Below are 21,776 nucleotides of genomic sequence, written 5' to 3' on the forward strand. Positions count from 1 at the left end.
ATTCATGCAGAGCGATGGAGCAAGAGGAGGAGGAGGACTGAGAGTCAGTGAGAGAAAGAGTATGAAGGACAGGAAAATAAAGAAGATATGGAAAAGCACAAGACAGGAAACAGAGGGGCAGGTGAGGAAGAGGAGAGAGATGGAGGTCTTTGACATGGCCGCCCATCGTCAAAATTAATCACCAGCTGCAAAGTGTTTTAAAATGTCGGCCTGCTGCTGAGACAAGTGAGCGGCAGTGATTTACTGCAACAAGGTTCATTTTTAATCATCAGCACATCTGAGTCATGTTTAATGTTTGAGCTGGAATGACTGCAATCCCACCACAGCTACACAAGAGACCACTGGTTAGATCTCACACATAAAGACCACATTTCCCATCAGCCCACTGTAAAGCACTTTGTGACATCTGCACTAGCTAGTTTATATTGTATTAAATATTACTGTATTATATTATGTATATGATATAAATAATGTTGTGGTGTGTAAAACACTGGTTTGTCTCTGGGTAAATATGCCACGTATGGTTTGCTATGTGCTCTGTAAATGTTGAGATATAGGGTACATACATACACAGTGTGGGCACATTCTTCACCCAGGACTCTCTAACAAGTTCATCCAGCCATGCAGAAAACATTTTACTGTCTGTATTGTTTTATGTTTTGAGTTTCATGATGATGACTTTTTTGGATTCCTTCCAACATGTGGAAGACGGCAGCGACAGCTCCGCCTCGACTCATCAAAAAGAAAAGTGTATTTTTCTTGAGGCCAGTATATTTGATTAATTCTTTGTAATGGGTGTGCTGTGTATTTACACTACAAATGCCAGCAGCGTGATGAGGCCCTAAGTGTCCACTTTTTTTTTTTTTAAGATATTTTTGAGGGCTTTTGCTTTTTAAAGATATTTTTTGGGCATTTTTAAGCCTTTAATTGATAGGACAGATGAGCGTGAGGGGGGGGGAGAGAGGGGGAGTGACATGCAGCAAGAGTGGAGTCGAACCCGGGCCGCTGTTGCCTTATACATGGGGCGCCTGCTCTACCACTAAGCCACCGACGCCCCAAGGGGGGCTTTTGCTTTTATTTAATAGGACAGATACAGCTGAAAGGGGGAGAATGGGTGGAGCAAGCTAGGGGCTGTGGGCCAGAATTGAACCTGCAGCCACTGCAGCAAGGACAGAGCCTTTGTACCTGGGGCACATGCTCTACCAGGTGAGATAGTGAGCGCCTTGAGAATCTACTATGCACTGAGCACTGCACATTTGGAGCTGGTCACCGAGAGCTGACAAACGTTCAGCTTTGAGTAGAACGCTGTACTCATCACTGCTTGTCATTGTTACCTAGCTGTCCAATCATAGTGGAGAAGGGGCGGGACAAAACAACCAACCTCACATCTTACATGTGCAATTACTGAACAACAACAATGGAAGAGAAATATATGTTCATATACTGTAGGATGTATATTGACATATGTTTCCTCACGTACAAAATCTCATCAACACACATAGACTAGTACTTTGTTTTTGAGGTGGATCATCAGGAATTAATATAGAAATTTAATTTTATGTAAATCTTTTAATAAAATGTAAATGTATATGCGTGTGTGTGGCGCAGGGTCGTGTTGAACATGCAGAGTGATCCTCCAACCTCCTCAGACCTCAACTACGGTAAATCTTAACAATGTTTACTTTGTAGAGAACAATGAGAACAACTAACACACTGATGGATGTGTTAAAGCTCTGACAGGAAACAAGGTCCGACAGGAACACAAATCTGTCTTGTCTGTGTGATTCTCAGTGGTTTAAAGGCTGATGACAGTTAATGGGATGCTGGCTCCGTCAGTCATATCTGATCAAATCACACCCACACAGACCTGATGAAGCAGATCAGCTCAGTTTAGGAGGGTTAAACTCCTAACAAGAATTATCGCCTCACGATTCAATGCCTCCACGAACAAGTCAAGTTACAGTTTACATCCATGTCTGTGATGTTGAGTTATGGACAGAAAAGTGTTTTTGCAGAATATTATGATGTCACAGTGAAGCTGACCTTTGACCTTTTGGATATGAAATGTCATCATTTGTGTGAAATTTAGTCATAATTAGCATTTGAATACTTGACTAACATGTTTTGTAAGGTCACAGTGACCTTTGACCACCAAAATTTAATGACTTCATCGTTGAGTCCGACTTGAGATATTGTGTATGTACTAGGCGTGTAACTGTTTATAAGATTCATGGTTCACTTCAATATGATACAGCAGTATCACAATTCAATACATTTTAAAAAGTAAAAATACCAGAGAAATGTCCTTGATTTTTTAAAATTTTAAATGGGTGAAAATTAACATTATTTGGGCTTTTGTGTTTTATGTACAAAGCCAGAGTGTGTGCTGTGTGTAGCTAAAAAGGGCTCATCATATATTATAAATGTTAGAAAATACTTGTTAAAAACATTAAAAGACTTGGAACTGTGTAGTACTGAACTGTGCACTTAGATCGTTGAACAGTATTTCACCATTTGTGTTCCCAGGATGTTTTGAGTGAAATCATGGCTAGATTATGCACTGGAGCGTTCCTTCACATACCCCTTCCCAAATGCTACGTTACTACTGACACTAGAGCGCGTAGTATGTCATTTCTAGTCGAGTTTGCTACATCCCACAAGTTCTCTGAACTCTTTCAGTCTATAAAAAATCTCCAATCCACAGTCATATAAACACAAGCTAAACAGCATCATTAAAGTACCTTTCAGTCTTTCTGGCTGAATCTGCTACCTGGCCCGCTTACAGTTACTGCTCACTGCTGTGGATTTGCTTTGTGCTTCTGTTACCTGCTGAACAAGAGGCTACAGCCACACAGTGACTCTCGTTTGCTGGTTAGGGGTGGGTATGCTGTGCAACCAGGTGTGTGCTGTCAGCTTAGCTGCTAAAGGGAGGCTGCTGTCATACAGCGGCTCGTGCTTCGGCTCAGGGGTCGTGTATGTTACTATAACTCTGGGTTAGCTGCTGAGGAGAGTCTGTAGCTGTGCGATGGCTCATTCTTTGGCTTGATGTGTTTTATTCACCACTCTCTCTCTCACCATTGCCCTCATGATTCCCAGTGAAACCGAAGTGGCTCCAAATGCCAGATCTGTAGGTTATCGGATCTTCTATTTCTGGTCACGGCGTTACTGAACATCTTGCAACAAGCTAGCTTAGCGTAGCGGGGTCATCCCTATGTTTCCTGGGTTCTATGTTCCCCACTTAACCCTGCAAAAAAAGCTTCTATGTTCCACACTTACACAAAAAGGGTTCTGTGTTTCCCGCTTGGTTGAGTGGGCAACATAGAACCCGGGAAACATAGAACCTTTTTTGTGTAAGCAGGGAACATAGAAGATTTTTTGCAGGGTTAAGTGGGGAACATAGAACCCTGGAAACATAGATACGCTCCCAGCGTAGCTGCTTCCCAGTGTGTCTCACTGGAGTAGAATGTTCTGGTTTGGGGGTGGGACGGGCAGACAGCATGTTGCCTGTTCCATCGTATGGGCTGCCTTGTTGAGGGCAGTGGCACTGAGAACATTATATCAAACACAGTTTAAGCTGCGTGATTTATTTTACAAATTATTTATTCATTTATTCAACAAATCGTTCAGTTCATAATGCTTACCGAAACAAAAGCCTCGTACTGAACGGTTCAATACAAATATGTATATTGTTACATTCCTAATATGTCCGTAGGGACAAACACACAACCTGAAAACATAATACCGTCAGCCACTGCTGTTGTTGGTGCAGAGGCATTAAAAACAAAACAATGGTGGTGGCGGTGGGAAAGTAATGTAATCTGTATACGCCTGAAAAGCTTGTATCACCCAGAACACCTACTACTGTTGCAAGCATACTCACTGTCTCAAAATAATGAGAAACTTTCCAAAAGAATGACTTGGTATCTCAAAATAATAAGAAAAGGTAGCAGCTCATTATTTTTGAGATACTATGTCATTATTTTTGAGATACGACCTAATTATTTCAAGAAGGTTTTTCATTGTAATGATTTACAGGATCTTTTTTTTTAAATTACACTAATTACAGTGGCACAAATGGGCTTCCATACATGCTAAATCTCAACTGATTGGTTAAACTTATGTCACCACTCCTGACTACAAGATATGAAAGTACTTCTATATTACAGGAAGAGAAAAGAGGCATTTGTACACTGACATCTACTTTCTGACTATGGGTACGTACTCCATACAAACCCACCTCAAAAATCCAAACTGTCCCTTTAAGAAGAGTGAGGAGTCAGCAGTCAGTGGCAGTATAAATCAGTCAATAAAACAGGGTTTTCAACAATTAGCAATAACCCCAATTACAAGCATAAAGTCATAAATGTGCACACAAAATATTAGGTTGATTGGTCCAGTTATATGTAAGATTAGCTGCCAACAGACAGGTACACACACAACCACTCGCATGATCCCCTCCAGGCTCACTCCTGCCGGAGATAATAACAGAGAGAATGAGAGAAGAAATGAAGTTAGTGAAGTGACTGAACTTCATTTAAAGTCAAAGAGAAAACCCCCAAAGTCTCCACTGTAATCAAAACAAACATGGTCGACTTCCTCCACCACCACCGCCGCCGCTGCTGCAGCACTCATCCCAAATTATTTAGACAGAACGTAAAGAAACACTCCACTGGGGTCTGTTGTTGATGATGACACTGGTCGCTATGGTTCTGCTGTTGCTATGGTTACGGCTGTGAGTTCTGGTCCCAAAGCACACAGGGTGATGAACAGGTGAAATCACAGCGTGTGTGTGTGTGTGTGTGTGTGTGTGTGTGTTCTACATTTTGATGATTTTGTGATGATTGAGAAGCAGACACATCCACAGAGTGTGATTGATCACGCTGCCCTGCACCTCGGAGGCAATAAACCATCAGACATATACACACAGAGTCACACACTCGCTAATGAAAAGATGGAGGAATATTCTGTCACCAGCTTCTCCTTTACACATGTTCAGACGACGCTCACACACCGGCCGATCGTCTCGTTGCTCAACGCAGATGTGTCGGTATGCGAACAACTTGGGGTGCGTTTGATTTACAGACACTTGAGGAGAAGTGGACACGTCTCTGAGCTGGTAGAGATAAATCAGACGCTTGCTGCACAGCAACAAAAAAATCCCCAACACCTCTCCATCACACATCTGATGACATCACTCTATGATCTCTGACCTTTGACCTTGCTGCCTTTGGCTGCTTGCAGTAATGGAGGAGGGAGTTACAGTAAAGCTCATTCTGCTGTTGAGCTAAAGCGTTAGAAACATGTTTTTACTGTCACTTTATGTTTTGTAACAGAATGTTTCATCAGACCTCCAGCTGGACCTGCTGTATTTTTAGGGTTCAAGCCCTGAAGGGGCAGAACCCGACTGTTTTTGTGCTGATTTGTTATTATTATTATTATTCAGTGTCATGCCATGACACAATTTGCCGTGAGCTGGAAACATGAAACTTGGCCAAATAACTGGAAGTGATGACACAATGTTTCCCAACAAATATGACTTAAATTGACCACATGGTGGCGCTGTAATTAACGCCCAAAAGTCTGATTTTCGAAAGGCCACACCCCTCACACTGTAAATCCAATTGACTTGAATTTTGGCACACATACACAGCTCAATGTGCTCCCAAAAATGCCTTAGGGACCATAAAAGTCCACCATGATGGATATGAAACAGTAAAATGATCAGACTTTTCTTCATTTTGACTCAATCAACATCAAATTTGCTACACAGCCCCGTGGAAGTAAGAGACACATTTCTACTATTAATGAGCAAGATCGGTTAAAAAAACACATGACCACCATCATTTAAAAACTTTCTTTATAGTTTTGCTTCCTTCATAACGCAATGACAAAATTCTACACAGACAATGTAATGGCACGAAAGACAGAAGCTTTCTGTTGCATAATAGAAGCCTAGTTTAGACCAAAGTTTCGCGACGAGCCGAGCTGAAATATGCAACTACATGCAATGTGCCGTTCTGTAACATTCTAAAAACCTGCCAGTTCACACCAATGCAACTAGATGAGACGGTGTATCATCTCTATGCAACATATTTCTGTACTTTTGATCTGATTTCCAGCTTTTCAGGCTGATTTTGTGGCTGAATATAATTTGTAGCTTCTTAAAATATGAGTGAGGACAGTGATAGTGAGATACTGGCTACAGTTGCAAATGTAGTGATGAAAGGGTGAAAAACATAAACAAAACCAGCATCGCATAAACTGTTTTCATAATCAATATGCCACAATAATAGAAATAACCAGCACCATTTACTCAGTCAATGAGGATGAGCATCAGCAGCAACCCACCGTCTGACACCAGTACGCCATGAGGACCCTGCAGGTGAACGTAGTCTGCAGTCATTTTGACTTGACCAGTGGACTTTACTACAAGTCAACTGGCTGTAGAAACAAGCAACATGCTTTACGTTCTAAAACCTGCCCCCAATGAGTTGCAGGTAACACCATCAGCTGGTTTGAGTCAAGCTCAGACCGGCCAGTTCACACCGCTGCAACTTTTCTCTGTAACGATCTAAAATGATTTCATGTTTTCGTGAAACTTTGGTTCAAAGTGGGATTTACAGTTTTATATTTTAGATGGTTTTGAAACAGAATCATTAAACAACAACCCCCCACAACCATCTGCGGAACATCATCAGAGCATTAACCTTCTTTCTACATTTATTTTGAAAAAGACTGTATGCAGTAATGAGCAGAAATTGTACATTTTCTGTGAAAACAGAAGTTTGTTTTACAAAGAGACAATGCATGTCTGAAGTGTATACTAAAACGCTGTCCCTGAACGTCCAAAACTGACGCAGGAGGGTAATGACAGTGTCATAGTTTGATGTGTGGGTCCACTGTCCAAGTGTCAGTATTTGACATGTTAGGAGTGACAATATGTTGTATATACAGTATAGTGTGTTGTTTGTACTATTAATCTCAAAATTAAATAAAAAATCTTCCATTTAATTGTTTTCAATCAACAATAGGAGCTCAAAGACAAAAAGGAGATCATTTAAAGAAAAACAAATCAAAGGTTTATCAAATATCATGTCATGGCCTCTGGCTTCTCTTCTGCCAAAAATCATCCTGATTTTTCTGATTTTTCCTGCTGTTGCATAATTTTTTATTCTTTGTGACTGGAGCTGTAACAGCTCAGGCAGCAGCTATCTGGCCTCTTTGTTCCTCTGTAAGCTGCCTTATGTTGCCTTGAACACTCACTTAAGAAAAATGTTGACTGTCAGACCTCTATTAAAGCTGACACATGCTGCTCTTTGGTATTTCACTTTATGTGACTCACCGGAGCAGCTGCCTGTGGAGCTCCAACTAAAGAATATCAGTTTGTTTTAAGTGAGAGTCCTGTAACAAAAACATGTATACTTTTTAACAAAAACTACAGAATACACGTTTTCATTTAATAGAGTACCAATACACCAGTACTCTTGTTCATGTAAAATCGGTTTTGTAATGCTAAACAGGATCATATAACATCGTCACGGTAATGCAAAGATATACTTTAGGTATGATACAAAAATGTGAGTTTCATTTAAAACTTAAAATAAAACTATGAGTCCATAACAGAACATCAAGAATATGTTCCCACAGTATCTTGCAGAAATAATCTACAATTTAACAAAGTTTTATCACTGAACAGGGTGTGTACTTTGGCTACACACAAAAGTACTAAAAATTGCTTTACTGAGAATAACTGTACTATAACCAGAGTACTGACAGAGTATATAACCACCCGACTTTATGTTTTGTGATTTGAAGAGCTGCTCTGAACTTTGTCATCAAAAACAAACAACAGCCAGGCCTATAAATAGACCACACACACACACACACACACACACACACACACACACACAGAGGGAGGCAGGACTATCATATAACTGACCTGCTGATTAAACTTGCGAATTTGATTGTAGTTTCGTTTGAAAAACAAAATCTTAGCTCATTGTTAACTTTCTGGCGTCCATCCAGAGCTTTCTACCACATCTCATAGTCTTCTTCAGCTCAATGAGGCCCCCTCGGACGTCATGGAGGAGATAAAATCTACTACAAATTCTCAGGAATTGAACTTTTATGTTTAATTAGTTTGATTTTTATTAAGATGAAAGCAAGCCTCAGCAGCAGCACGATGTGGCAGGAAAAGACTACAAAAATGAAAAGAACAAGGAGAACAAGAGAATGGCGATGAAAGAGAAAAACAAAGAGAAGGAAAATAACAAGAACAAGATGGAGAATAAGAAGAAAAAGAACAAGATGATGGAAGAAACAAAACAAAGAGAAGAAGAGCAACAGAAGAAGGAGACACAAGAGGAACATGTGGGGGAATGAAGAACAAGAGAGACAAGAAGGAAAAGGAGATAAAGAACAAGACCAAAGTGAACAACAAGGGGAACACGTATACAAACAATGGGAACAAGTGGAGGGTCAAGAACAAGCACAAAAAGAAGAGGAACCAGAGGCTGAGAAATATGAAGAAGAACAAAAACAAGTGGAAGAACAAGAAGAAGACCAAGAAGAAGAAGAACAAGAAGATGAAGAACAAGTACAAGACAAAGCAAAAGAAGAACAAGACAGACAACAAGAGGAACAAGAAGATGAAGAACAAGAAGAAAAAGAAGAATAGAAAGAAGACCAAGGGAAACAAGAAGAACAAAAAGAGGAACAAGACAAGAAGATGAAGAATGGGAATAACAAGAACAAGAAGGAGAACAGGAAGATGAAGAACAATACCAGCACCAAGAGGAAGAGTGAGAGGAAAAAAAGGACAAGAAGACAAAGAACAAGAAAAAGATGATGAACAAAAACAAGAGCATGCACAAGTTGGAGAGGGTTAAGTGTCAGTGTCCAGTTTTATGTCTTTTCTGTAATAAGAAGTGTGTGTGTGTGTGTGTGTGTGTGTGTGTCTGTGTGTGCGTGTGTGTGTGTGTCTGTGTGTGCGTCTCAGAGCTCAATGGCAGATCAATGAGTTTGACATTTTATATTGAAGGTTAACTCAACAGATTGACATTGAACTCCATTTCTTTAAATTCAGTGGATCAATACAAGCATGATGGAGTGGAATCTAAGTTCTAATTCTTGACACTCTGCTGACTCTAATGTCTCCACAGATTTGGGCAGTAAAATAGTTGAAGGGAGGAAAGAAGGCGTCACTTTTAAGAGTCTTTCTGCGAGCTGCTTTAACAGAGGAGGAATAACAGATAATTAAACTGTCAGCGCTCTCAGCTCTGTGCTCTCTGGGAGAGAGGATCACTGAGATTAAAGCAGATCTGTCCATCCTGACTCAGCTTCAACACGGAGCTGCTGTGTGACCACGCTGAGTCACCGCCTTCAGCATGAACCTCCACATCTTCGGGCTCAGGTGGTCCTGCTGGTTCGACCAGGCCGGACCAGATCAGACCAACATGTCTGCCTCAACAATTGACTGTCAAAAACTATAGCTGAGGTCTTACCGGTGTCTTTCTAACAGCTGCTGTTCTTTCTCTCACAGTCATCAACTTTATTTCTCATGTTTTACACAGTGCTGCATGAAGATGACTGCATGCTACAACCAGTGGTGGAATATACTTAAACTAAGTATTTCCATTTTCTGTTACTTCATACATCTTCAGGAACTATTGTACTTTTTGCTTCACAACACTGACGGTGTCTACATGCACACTAATATTCCACTATTATTCCAAATATGGCAATATTCTGAATTTAATAGGGGTCATGTCAAGAGCATATTTCATTCGGATACTCCAAATTAGGCCTTTTTCCAAATGTACAGGCAGTTCTCATTCTCAGGTCATCAAAAACTGGCACACTGTCACAGCCCTCTGTGTGTGGTAGCGACGTCAAAGGCACCCCTAAGCATCTTTATGAGACATACCAAGCTTTCAACTAATTCCTATGTAAACCCATCTGAGGCAATTTTTGAAGCTCAGAATATTGGCTGTAGTATAAAGAGTGAGAAAGTTCTTGTAGGGTGGGAGGCGTGGTGGGTCAAACAGACACAGACTTTCAGCCTGGAGACTGCAGTTCTTGTCCTGTGTGAAATTAAAAATCAGTACTGTTTTACGTCACGTAACATACATCCATCTGTGATGCACTTACATCACTCACATGACATAGTTACGTCATGTTTTGTACTTATATTAATCCATGATGTTTTTCTGAACCTAACCAAGTACTTTTGTTGCCTAAACCTAACCGTGACCGCTTCATCCAGTAGACAGCTGTGCGTCTCATACAGATGTTAAAGGGTGTGTCTCATAGCGAGGCAAAAGACTGCCTTCAGCGCATATATCACACGATGGGCGCAAGAAAATAGGGACGCACGATGATATCAGCACGTCATCCGTATCGGCAGATATTGGCTTTAAAATGAACGATCAGAATCGCCCAACATGCTTTTTCTTATTTTGCCTTCATGTCTCCATCTGCTGGTGAGCCACCAAGATAAGAGTATGCATACATAATATGATGTTAATTCCACTACAGAAGAGACTTGATGATCACTAAAACTATGTGGGGAAAAGGTGCATAAATTGATATCAGTATCGGTTATCGGCCAAATAAGTCTTTATATATCGGCATATTGGATATCAGCAAAAAATCCAATAACGTGCATCCCTACAAGAAAGCATAAGTATTATAAAACCTGGGAGCGTTGGTATTTGACAAGCTGGAAAGACGTATTAGATATGCTGATATCATTCAGGTTTTAAGAGCATTCTTTGGACATGTCAACAGCACATTCAGAGCAAGCATCTCAGCTGGGGTTTTAACCCAGTTTGTGACACACAGTCTCTTGCCTGTTTGCCGTTGGCTCTGTGAGTTGTCATTAAAATATTGTACAAAAACCAACTCGCCAACAGTTTGCAAGGCTGACGTACAGTATGGTGAGATGCATGCCCAAAAGAAATGCCCACGTCTGGTTAGTCTGGTCAGAAGGAGAAACAGACCTACTTTTAAACATTGTGAAAGACTTTGATATGGACAGATTTTGGATATGCACAAATATCACAGCACCTACCTTTTCAAGAAGGTGGTCAAAGGAATGAAAGTGACGCTGTGTTTGCACGTTCCAACAATTCTGCCACCAGTGGAAAACTGTGAAAAAATTCTATTTTGACACAAAGAAGCAAAATGACAAGCGGCTCCAGCCATTCCCCTTTTCCAAATTTTAATGTGATAAACGACATGTTAGAGCAAGTTAATCACAGTATGCACAACTGCATGCAAATGGAAATATTAGTGGAACATTCATTTTCATTAGCCATGGAAACAGCTTGTCTTTTTCGGAATAAGGGCAGTAAACGAAATATTTTGTGCAAGTAATCGTAGTCATTTATCTAACAGCCTTAGTTACCTTCACCTTAAAATGTTCTGACCTTCTCCAGACTGGAGGAGCTGGGGATCCAAATGCTGATCTTCCGATAAGTGGACGACCCGCTCTACCTTCTGAGCCACAGATTTGGTGTTTTAAATTTTGAATGTGTCTCATAAACCGAAGGATGAAGTGTTCCTTTACAGACTGAGAAAATTCTCCTTTTTCATAAACTAAGTGCACTACTTGAGAGGTTGAAAGAAGACACTAAAACACCAGAAAAAAAAGACTCCCGTTACCAATGAAGCATTGATCAGTTGAGTGTTTTCTTGTTATTTTTCTGCTTCAGTATGTAACATATGGTTGTGCTTTGTCCCTCTTTTTTAACTGGTTCTAATTCAGAAGAGTTTGGGCTTAACTGTACATGTTAACAAACATTATAAAAGTGCGTGGGTTTCTCCAAACCCTGTTGATGTGGATCAGAATCTTCAACCTCTGGAGATGTACATCATACTGTCAGCCTTTGCACATTACCTGGTCAATATTTTGTACATTTCTGCTCAAAACTGTCCAGCTCCTCCACCTTAAAAAAAAACCAAACAAATATATATATACATATATATATATATATATATATATATATATATATATATATATATATATATAAAAAATAGAAATATTAGCAATAGAAAACATGGGAAACCATTAATATATATATATATATATATATATATATATATATATATATAATGGTTTCCCATGTTTTCTATTGCTAATATTTCTATTTCATATTATGTTTCTTGACTTGTGCGCTGCGTTTATTGTTATGCACCAAATCATAAGACAAATTCTCTGTATGCGCAAACCTACTCTGCAATAAAAACGTTTCAAAAGCTCTTGTGATCCAAAAGAGACAATAATGTTCCAGGCACAAGCTTTGGTCAATGCTCCTGAGCATTTGACTCTCTGATGTTCTCAGAAACAGGCCTTTCACATTTTACAGGACATGACATGAACATTTGTGTCTTTCATGAGAGTTAATAGCCATGAAAACACAGTGAAGAAACACAAAAAGGAGATGAATGCAAAGCAAACGCTGAGAGGTGGATTGTAAGGGCTCAGGAGGGTTTTCCAGCTCTGTGATAAAAGCTATAGAGCTGCTCTCAGGTTTCATATGGCGACAAAGGTTGTAGATAATAAGCAGGAGGCTGGTTTCAGCCTGCAGGACTGATGTCTGAACAGAGAGCCACAGCGCTGCCTCGTCCGTCAAACAGCAGCTCGTGTTGTCTCAGCGCCCGGCACAGGAAAGGTCAGGCCTGCTGCTCCAACACTGAACAAACAGCACAACACTGTGTGGGGCTTTTCAGCTGAACACACACACACACACACACACACAGACACACACATACATAACCGCCTACACACAAACACACCAAATACGGGTTTGGACACCGGTGGGCTCACGTAGGCACACATACACACATAAATGTAATGCATGCGAGGCAGGCGGTGCAGCACTGGGACACCTGTTGTAGGGCTGTAGCAGAGCGGTGTCGAGGTGTTGACACAGCAGCCACACACTGTTTGTGTGATTTTCAGCATCACGGTTGGAGCTCTGCAACAAACTGTCTGTGGCACCTGTAATCAATGATGTCAGAGTGCACTGACACACCCTGAGTACACCTTCACTTCACTGCAGTGAGGTGGAGATCAGAACCACTCAGATCAGGATGAATGAGATTTTCAGTTGCTGTTTAAAGTCACAGTGAAACGCAGAGTAGGTTTCAACGTGACATATTTAACACAATATTTGGGCAGTTATTAAAGGGATTACAATTAAATTCATCAAAGGTCCAGTGTGTAGGATTTAGGGTGATATACTAGCAGAAATTAAATATAATAGGTATGTTGTCTTAAACCCGCTACAAGGAACTTTTAACTGGATATGCAAAAGTCTCTCGTTTCTGCTGATGTCTGTGTGTGACCTACGACAGCAAATGAGACCATCGGTGTGAAGATAAGCTATTTCTATATAGTGTATATCCATACCTTTAGGAAACTGTCTCCGGGTCCACCCCAGGTCGCTTCCAGGACGAAGCGATTTACAGCACTCAGACGGCACACGTCATCTTACCTAGCTGCTTACATTTATAGTGACTCTTATAAATAGTCGCTATTCCTCCTCCTCGACCCGATGTCCGCGGGGAGTTAAAATAGCAGCAATCATCGGGTAAAAGTTCTGTGAAAGCACTGGACTCACCAACAGTCAGCCACGTCTCAGTCACACAGAGAAAATCCAATCCTCAGGAAGTCAGGAAATCCTTCAGGATAAATGTTTTGTTTGCTAGCGATCTAGCATTTACCAGCTCAATCCTGGCAGGAGCCGGCGGGTCCACGGCGTTAGCTGTCCGGGGAGCCACACACAGAGGCCGCAGGTTGGGCAGAGGCAGGGGCCGCGGGGCTGGAACACCTCATCCAGGCCGACGACAGGTACCAGCCAGGCGTCGACAGGGTCCAGCGAGTGCCGAGAAATAAAGAGACGAGGCACCGCTCCATACTCAGTCCAAGAAGCCGTGGAAGTGCTCGCCAAACAGGCCTTCAGCCTTACCAGCCGACCGCTGTGTTTACCCCGGCGGCGGTGGGGCTTACACCAGAGAGGTGGAGCTGGGGCGCGGCAGAGGTGAGCTGGGATCCCCGACAGGAGCGGGGGCAAAGTTTTCCCATCTTGTTGTTTCATTCATCCCCAAAACAAACACATGCGCGAGCCAGGTAATATGCGCTAGAGCTCATGGGAAATGTAGGCTTCATTCCGGCAAAACACTACTGCTTTTGTCCACAGGGTCGCCAAAATCAACTCAAAATGAAAGTTGCTTGTAGGGGCTTTAACTGTATAATCACCTGAAAATGAAAATTCTTGTGTTTTTGTTATCTCAGAATGAGCCATTTATATCTACATAGGGATATCAATTTTTTGCATCAGCCATTGTAGTTAGGAGCCCATTTGCGATGAATAGAATCAGAAGAAAATGATACTTTATGGTCAAACAGCTTTGTTTCGTTTTTTTTCTGTGGTTTAAATCACCCGGGTCTCATTTATAAACATTGCAGACGCACAAAATGAGACCTGAAAGAGGCGAATGCCACTTCCCACAGAAAAGTTGCCATCTATAAAAACAGAGACACGTTGACCCATGCTTGCCAACATTTTAGAGACAAAATTGATGATGCAGATGGTGAAGTGGAAGCCTGATTGTAGAATTGTCGAATATTTTTTGGCACATACCACTTTTGGCTTTTGTCCGTATTCAATTTTAATTATGGATCTTACACACTGTTTAATAAATAAGACCCCTTGTCTGTTTGTTTTGGAGAGGAGGAGACCTCTGTGTATAATTCAGCTCCCGGTAAAAATCTTCTGAACATCTGGATCTTACGTTATCAGAGAAAAAAGGTGAGTGCACATTTGCAGGTGTTGGTCTAGTGGCCCATCTCCAACATGCCAAACAGTGTTTAAGAAACATTGATATGTTAACATGAAACTGCTTAATTCTGTGTTTTTAGGGAGTCAAATCACCTGATCCATTTGTTTTGGAGAGGAAGATGCCTCTGTGGATACTTCAACTCCCGATAAAAACCTCCTGAACAATGAACACTGAAGGAATTCTAACCAGGAGAAGTTGCAATCTGCAATCCTCATTGCTATATGCCACTAATCTCCCTAAACCTTACACACTGAACCTTGAAAAGTGGCTCAAATGTGGACGTGTCTTATCAATACAGAGCTGCAGAGCACTGCTGGCCTCCACAAACATCCCTCTCTTCCTGTGTTAGAACAAGAGGAGAATTACAGGGTTAAATGATTAAAACAAACCTCAACCACAGTCTTTGTTCTCACAGGTTTACCAGCCAAAATCCAAGCACACATCTCCAATTGAGATACTGCTCTGTTAGCTAACAGTCAGGAGCAGCCACAGTCAGCTGGCAGATGAAGAGCTGCAGGCAAAAGGCTGCACACCTCTAACTACTTAGTGATGTAACCAACTCCTTTCCCCTCATTTATGTTGTCAGGTTCCCTGTTAGCATTGGGTTTAAAACCAAAATATTGCCAAATAATTGCTTTTGCTTTTAGCTTTGACACAAAATCATCCGCCATGTGAAATTTGACTCCAGCAACTCTGTGCTGCAACTCTGCTGCTGCTGTACGCTTTCAGTTTATAATAGCATCCACCCTCCAACTAATTACTGATAAAAAAAAATAAAATAGAATTACCACCTTGCAGTTGCATTGCATGCCTCTACCAGCAAGACAAGTTGCAGTTTATATCCATGTCAGTCCAGACTCATTTAAGTATTGTAGACTTTATATAAATTTAAAGGTGTTAAGCATATTTCCACTCAAAATGTGGATGTTTGGATACCTTTTTAACCCGTCAGCACAGAAGATCTATACAGTCACCAATTCAGTAACTGACCAAGTGTCTTCTCTTCTGTTCCTGAGATATGATGTTGAATAATGGCCAGAAAAGTGTTTTATGTAGAAGATTATGATGTCACAGTAAAACTGACCTTTGACCTTTTGTCATCATTTTATCCTATTAGACGTTTGTGTGCAATTTTGTCATAATTAACATATGAATTCTTAAGTTAAAGGTCAGAACGTGTTTTATGAATTCACAGCGACCATTGACCACCAAAATCTTATCAGTTCACTGTTGAGTCTAAGTGGATGTTTGTGCCAAATTTGATGAATTTCCTTCAAAGTGTTCTTGAGATATTAAGTTCATGAAAGTAAACTGCAGCTGTTGACGGCGCCGAGGCATAAAAAGCAAAATGAAGGTGGGGGCAGTGGGAAAATAATGTAATCTGTGTACGCCAGAACAACATGTATCACCAATAAGGGCTCATTTATGCTAGACATTATCTACAGAGACAGACAGAGCCTTCTGTCTGTACTGTGTGTTCATTTTGTTCGTATTTGTGCATGTTTTCTGAAAGCTTGTGGATACGGATGACACACAGCAGTACCACCAGAAATGGTGGAGGCAGTGTAGCGTAGTTCAAGCAAGATACTTCCAGAGGAGGTGACCAGAGGAGCAAATCATTATATGTAATAATATATAGTAATACATTGTGAAAATAGTAAAATTCTCTGTCCACATGTCAGGATGTATTTAATGGCCTCACAGACCACCGCTATCTGTAACGCTGCCCCCGTTAAAAGGTACGCCCTCTAGTGCCGTCTGTTGGCTGGAGCTATGCCAACATATAGAACACATGGGAGTATGAGGGGAGTGACATTTACAACATTTGAAACTGACATATCTATTTTCGTATGAAGTATAAATGAGCCTTAACACCAACTACCACAGCAAGCCTTTTTATTATCAAGAATTATTATACTTACTATAATAAGAAATGGTACCTACTCATTATTTTGAGATACTACGTCAATATTTTTGAGATACAGACTTGTGATTTTAATAAAGTGCCTCATTATAATGACTTACAGGACCTACTTTTTTTTCATTACACTTGCAGAAATGGGCTTCCATACATCCAAAGTTGTTAATGATTGGAAAAATTTCGTTATCTGCCAACCTCAAGATATTAAACTATTTCTGTTTTACAGGAAAAGTAAAGAGAGGCATTTTGATATCAAATTCTCAAAATCGTTATTCTTTTTTTAAGATATTTTTTGGGTGTTTTAGCCTTTAATTGATAGGACAGCTTAAGCGTGAAGGGGGAGAGAGAGAGGGAGGGACATGCAGCAAAGGGCCACAGGCTGGAGTCGAACCCGGGCCGCTGCGGCAACAGCCTTGTACATGGGGCGCCTGCTCTATCCACCAAGCCACCGACGCCCCAAAATCGCTATTCTTTTTTTTACACAAATTTAGTATGTAACAAGAGATAAATGAAAAATTGATGCACGGACGCAGGATTAGAACTTGTATTTTTCATTTCACCATGTCTGTTTAATCAGGCAGGCTGCACAACCTTCTACATTTGTTGTTTTGGTAGAAGACGATGTTTTGAAACATTTAATCTGCATCAGGATCCTGACTGGCCTCAATTTACACTGAAATAATCACAGGATAAATGTGCTGCAGCGTGTCGCTCACAGGAACATGTTTAAAAATCTCACAATATTAAGGAATCTTTAATCTATTAATTTGTTGAAATCTGACAGAAACTGCTGGTTTAGAGTGACGTGGAACATCAGAATCACCCGACGAAGTGCTTTAGGAATCCTAAACTTGGCTGTTTAAATGATAGATGAAGCAACTTAACAGCACCCTTGTTCCATATCTGCCACAACCAACCAACACAGACACTATCTTGCTTTCAAAGAACATGCAACGCTGCTCACTTCCTTTAACACCTCCAGTGTCATCTCAGGGTGAAGGTGCAACCAGATATTTTACAGTACGCTTTGTGTCTTTGTTTGGTGCATCCTTCGCCGCATTAAAGTCTCTTTCATTGGGCAGAAACTCTCTCAAGGTTGTAAACATGCCATTGTACATGTAGCAAACAGAATCATAAGGTCATGGATGCCGCAGAAGATGAGGAATCGTCTGCAATTTTCCAACTATCCTTCTGTCCTACCTCCCTCCAATCATTCCTCCTTCCAATACTGCTTCCTTATCTTTTTCTGATCTATATGTCCTGTCCTTTTTTGCTTTCCTTCAAACTGTCCTCATGTCCTTCCTTCCGTCCTGCTGTCCTATCTTGCCATCAACCTGCTCAGCCATCTCCCTTTTCTCAAACTGCACCTGCAGTCCTTTCTCTCTCGGGTCCTTATTTACCACCTCACAACTCTCCCTTCCCACCCACCATCCAAACACATAATCACTTTATTTCCAAACTGAGAAGTTCTTGTTGATAGTCGTCACCGGAGGAAGGGTCGCAGGTCGTGACACAAGCTACAGGGCTGTTGTCCGGAGTCAAGGACACTTCAGTGAGGTGGGGGTGGAGGGCCACATGATGCAGCCACTGGGGCTCATTTTCTATAATTTTCTTCAAGTCAGTCTTTAAATATATTTATCAAAACTTCACATTGAACACACGTCATCTGCCTTTTCATTTGTGCAAAAATGTTGATGCACAAGTTCAATTCTTTACCGTGATGGCACAAATATAAGATGACCTTGTTATAAGAGAAGCTCCACTTTTTCAAATAAACACAGCATTTATTTTGAGGAATTACATGAAAGGAAAGAGAAACAATTAGAAGGTAAAAAAATGTTTGTTCCTGTTTTCCATCATATCACTACTTGGTATTTTATTTCACAAGCTTTCATCGTGTGCAGGTTGTTTGTATATTATATAACTGACAGAAAACTGATCAGAGGTAATGTGAGCCTCAGTGTGTGAAGGATTCATCCAGAAGGTGGAGGGTCATCAGGAAACTCCAGCAAACGCAGCTGCAGCTCTGACTGATATTCTGTTGTTGTTTTTTGGGGGGGCATTTATGCTCTCTTTTCTTGTCTCGACACCGTCACAAACAACACAAATTAAATCAAACCATTTGCATCCTGAATAAATCAACAAGAATTTAAATATTTCTACACCGACAGTCCCTGGAACTGACTAAACATGACGACCAGAGGATGTATTGGATGCAGAAAATCCAAGTCGAGCAATTCAACCAACAAAATGCGTCATCAGAACAAAAGTATATGATATGGATTTCATCCTCAACTGTATTTTCAAAGACTTTTTCCCAAAAAATTACACTGTGAAACACACTTTAAGTTACATATAAATATTACAGGAAAGGAGTATTATAGAGTTATCAAAGGAGATTAAATGCATCAGAAACCCATACAAACACTAATATACAAATATTATAGTTATACAATAAGACATGAAGCAAAGAAGGTCATGATACTAAGAGGTTTCTTAAATATTTGTATTAAAATCATGAATATTATAGGAATGTTTTGGCTTAATAAAGATACAATACCTTTAAGTCCTATAAGTTATAATAAAATAATCATCACATATATTTTCTAAGAAGCCAGATTAATATTAATGCAATGTCATACTGTAATATGGAATAAAATATCATAAAAGTAGCCTACTAAAGGGTTTCTCTTGAGGATGCACTTTAAGGAGAAATATTATAAGAATATTACAGTTAAACGAAAGAAATAAACATATAGGCCAAGCGGCAGCAACCACAGCCCCAAATGTATCTCTTCTTACATAAACAGAGCCGGTTAATTAATGGAAACTGATAGCACGGCTCGGCTCGGCTCGACAGGGCTGATAACGAGCCGGGTTGCATGGGAACAGAGGAAACTCAGTCTCTGGAGGGCGAAAGTGGCTGAAAACAGGGACGGAGAGGAAAGAGGAACGCACTTTAAAGTGCGTGTTTTCAGGAGCAAACCGAGTCTGCGTCACCCCAAAAATCACACAGTGTGCACACCAGGCGGCAACATAACGAGTTAAGTGAGGTGATTGTTTAGTTTTATGAGCAAATCAGCTCCTGACATGATACTTTTGGTTAAAGGATGCACTTAAGTCTCTGTGCAGAAATAGCCTATGAGTTTGAAATGTAGTTTTGTCACAAATTACCTGACAATATGATTACATCTGGTGCCAAACTGATAAGAGTAATGTTATGTTTGTCTTGGTGAAGGAAATTAATTATGAAATAAATATTTCTTGTTGACAGAAGTGGTTTTAACTCAGTGTCGCAGGTGTTTTGCCTCGTCGGGACCAACTGGCTCTAAAAGGTCAGAGTTCACCACACAAGAACATCCCAACCTTTAAGCACTAAAACAAAGAAACGCATGTACTCACATGTGAAACTCCTGCGTTAAAAACTGCGGGTTTGTTTGGATGTGGCTTTCACACCATCACCGCTCCGCCGCGCCCCGCTCACAGCTGCCAAATCCCATCCGGAGCCGAGGCGCAAAGTGGCCGATCCATGAGCACAAAAACTCCGCGCAGCGCCACAGAGGAAAAGTGTTTGGAATAAAAAAAATCTCTTGGAGGAAAAAGAAGAAGATGTTTGTTTTTTTTTTACATCCAAGCAGTGAAATAATGATGACAGGATAAATGAGGAGCGACAGGAGCTCAGAAGTGTCCCTCCAGCAGCGGCGGGGGGGGGAGCGGACTGTAGCGCTTCAGTTCAGCCGGGGAGGGGAAAGTGCGCACCGGGCTGCTTCACTCCGTCTGCTCCGCTTCCTCCGGCATCTTCTCAACTTCAGCCGCTTTAATCCTCCGGGAGCGGCTCCAGTTTGCTTTTATTCCCCCTTGATCCCGAGAAACACACTCCACCTCGGGAAAACAGATTTTTAATTTCTTCCCATCCTTTTCAGGTGTGATCATTAACAAGAAGAACCTCCAAAATAAAAGTCCTCCTCGCGCCTCCAGCTGTTGCTTTAATTTGATTTTTCTTTTGGAGAAATTCACTGAAGGTGAAAAAGTGGCAAGTTTTGCCGTCAGAGCGGAGTGTTTGGCTGCGTTTCGGCGCGTCGGTAGGTCGGTAGGCTGGTAGGGCTGACCGGCCAGACTCCCATCATCCCCGCCGCTTGATCGCCCCCTGGACGCGGACAGAGAGAGAGAGGGAAAGGGAAAGAGAGAGAGAGAGAGAGAGAGAGAGAGAGAGAGAGAGAGAGAGAGAGAGAGAGAGAGAGAGAGAGAGAGAGAGCGGGGGAGTATCGCGAGGTTACGCCCTAAGTCCCGTTTGTCTCGCGCTGTCACTTCTCTCTTACAGCTCCTTTCAATGGAGATATGAGAGAGCATGCCAAACTTTATTTGCAAGGTACTTCAATACCAGAGTAACAAAACATTATAAGGCAATACATTAGTATTAAAAACAAAGTCTGGTGATAAAAATAATAAACAGGAGCAGGAAGCATCAATATCATGGCTTTAAGAATAAAAGGGAGACTGTTTCCTCATTAGGGAGGCAGGACAGGAAAGATCTGATCACTACCAAGTGCTCATTTAAGCGTCATCTTGTGGAGGCAGTGATCACAGTATCTCAACTATCCCATATAGAAACAAATCAGAGTGTGAGACACATGCACAGTTTTCGTTTGCAGGTTCAGCCCAGTCAGCCGCAGAAAGTGTTGGTGTTATTCATTTCTGCAAACCACAGACAGGTTACATCTGTATATTTCATACATATCATACCTAAAGTGAGGTAGCATATGAGCTGACTTTTTCATCAGGAGGTGGAGGGGAAGGAGAATGCTGTGACACCTTGGTGAGACGCCTGCCAAGCTGCAGACCACTGTTCAAGACCAACAAACAAAGAAACCATTTGTGATTTAGTGCTGTGTTCCCAGCTGTTTCTTTGGCAAAACAAAAAACAAAAAAAACCTGGGTGTTTTGTAGCAACCTGTCAGCAGGGATGGTGCCACAAAATCGACTGTTTTTTGCCAAGGCTTCGCTGCAT

At 41.1% G+C, this 21,776-nt stretch overlaps 1 protein-coding gene across 1 annotated transcript in view; it reads right to left on the bottom strand.

Moving 5' to 3' along the window:
- Nucleotides 1-20,832, bottom strand: part of LOC117265098 (sodium channel protein type 5 subunit alpha-like) — a 370,250-nt gene extending 349,418 nt beyond the window's left edge. The window contains exon 1 of the mRNA XM_033639488.2: nt 20,171-20,832. The gene's annotated coding sequence lies outside the window, so the exon portion shown is untranslated. The remainder of the gene's footprint in view (nt 1-20,170) is intronic.
- Between the last annotated feature and the right edge of the window lie 944 nt (nt 20,833-21,776).

This window comes from Epinephelus lanceolatus, chromosome 20 (genome assembly GCF_041903045.1).
Source record: "Epinephelus lanceolatus isolate andai-2023 chromosome 20, ASM4190304v1, whole genome shotgun sequence".
Classification (NCBI taxonomy): Eukaryota; Metazoa; Chordata; class Actinopteri; order Perciformes; family Serranidae; genus Epinephelus; species Epinephelus lanceolatus.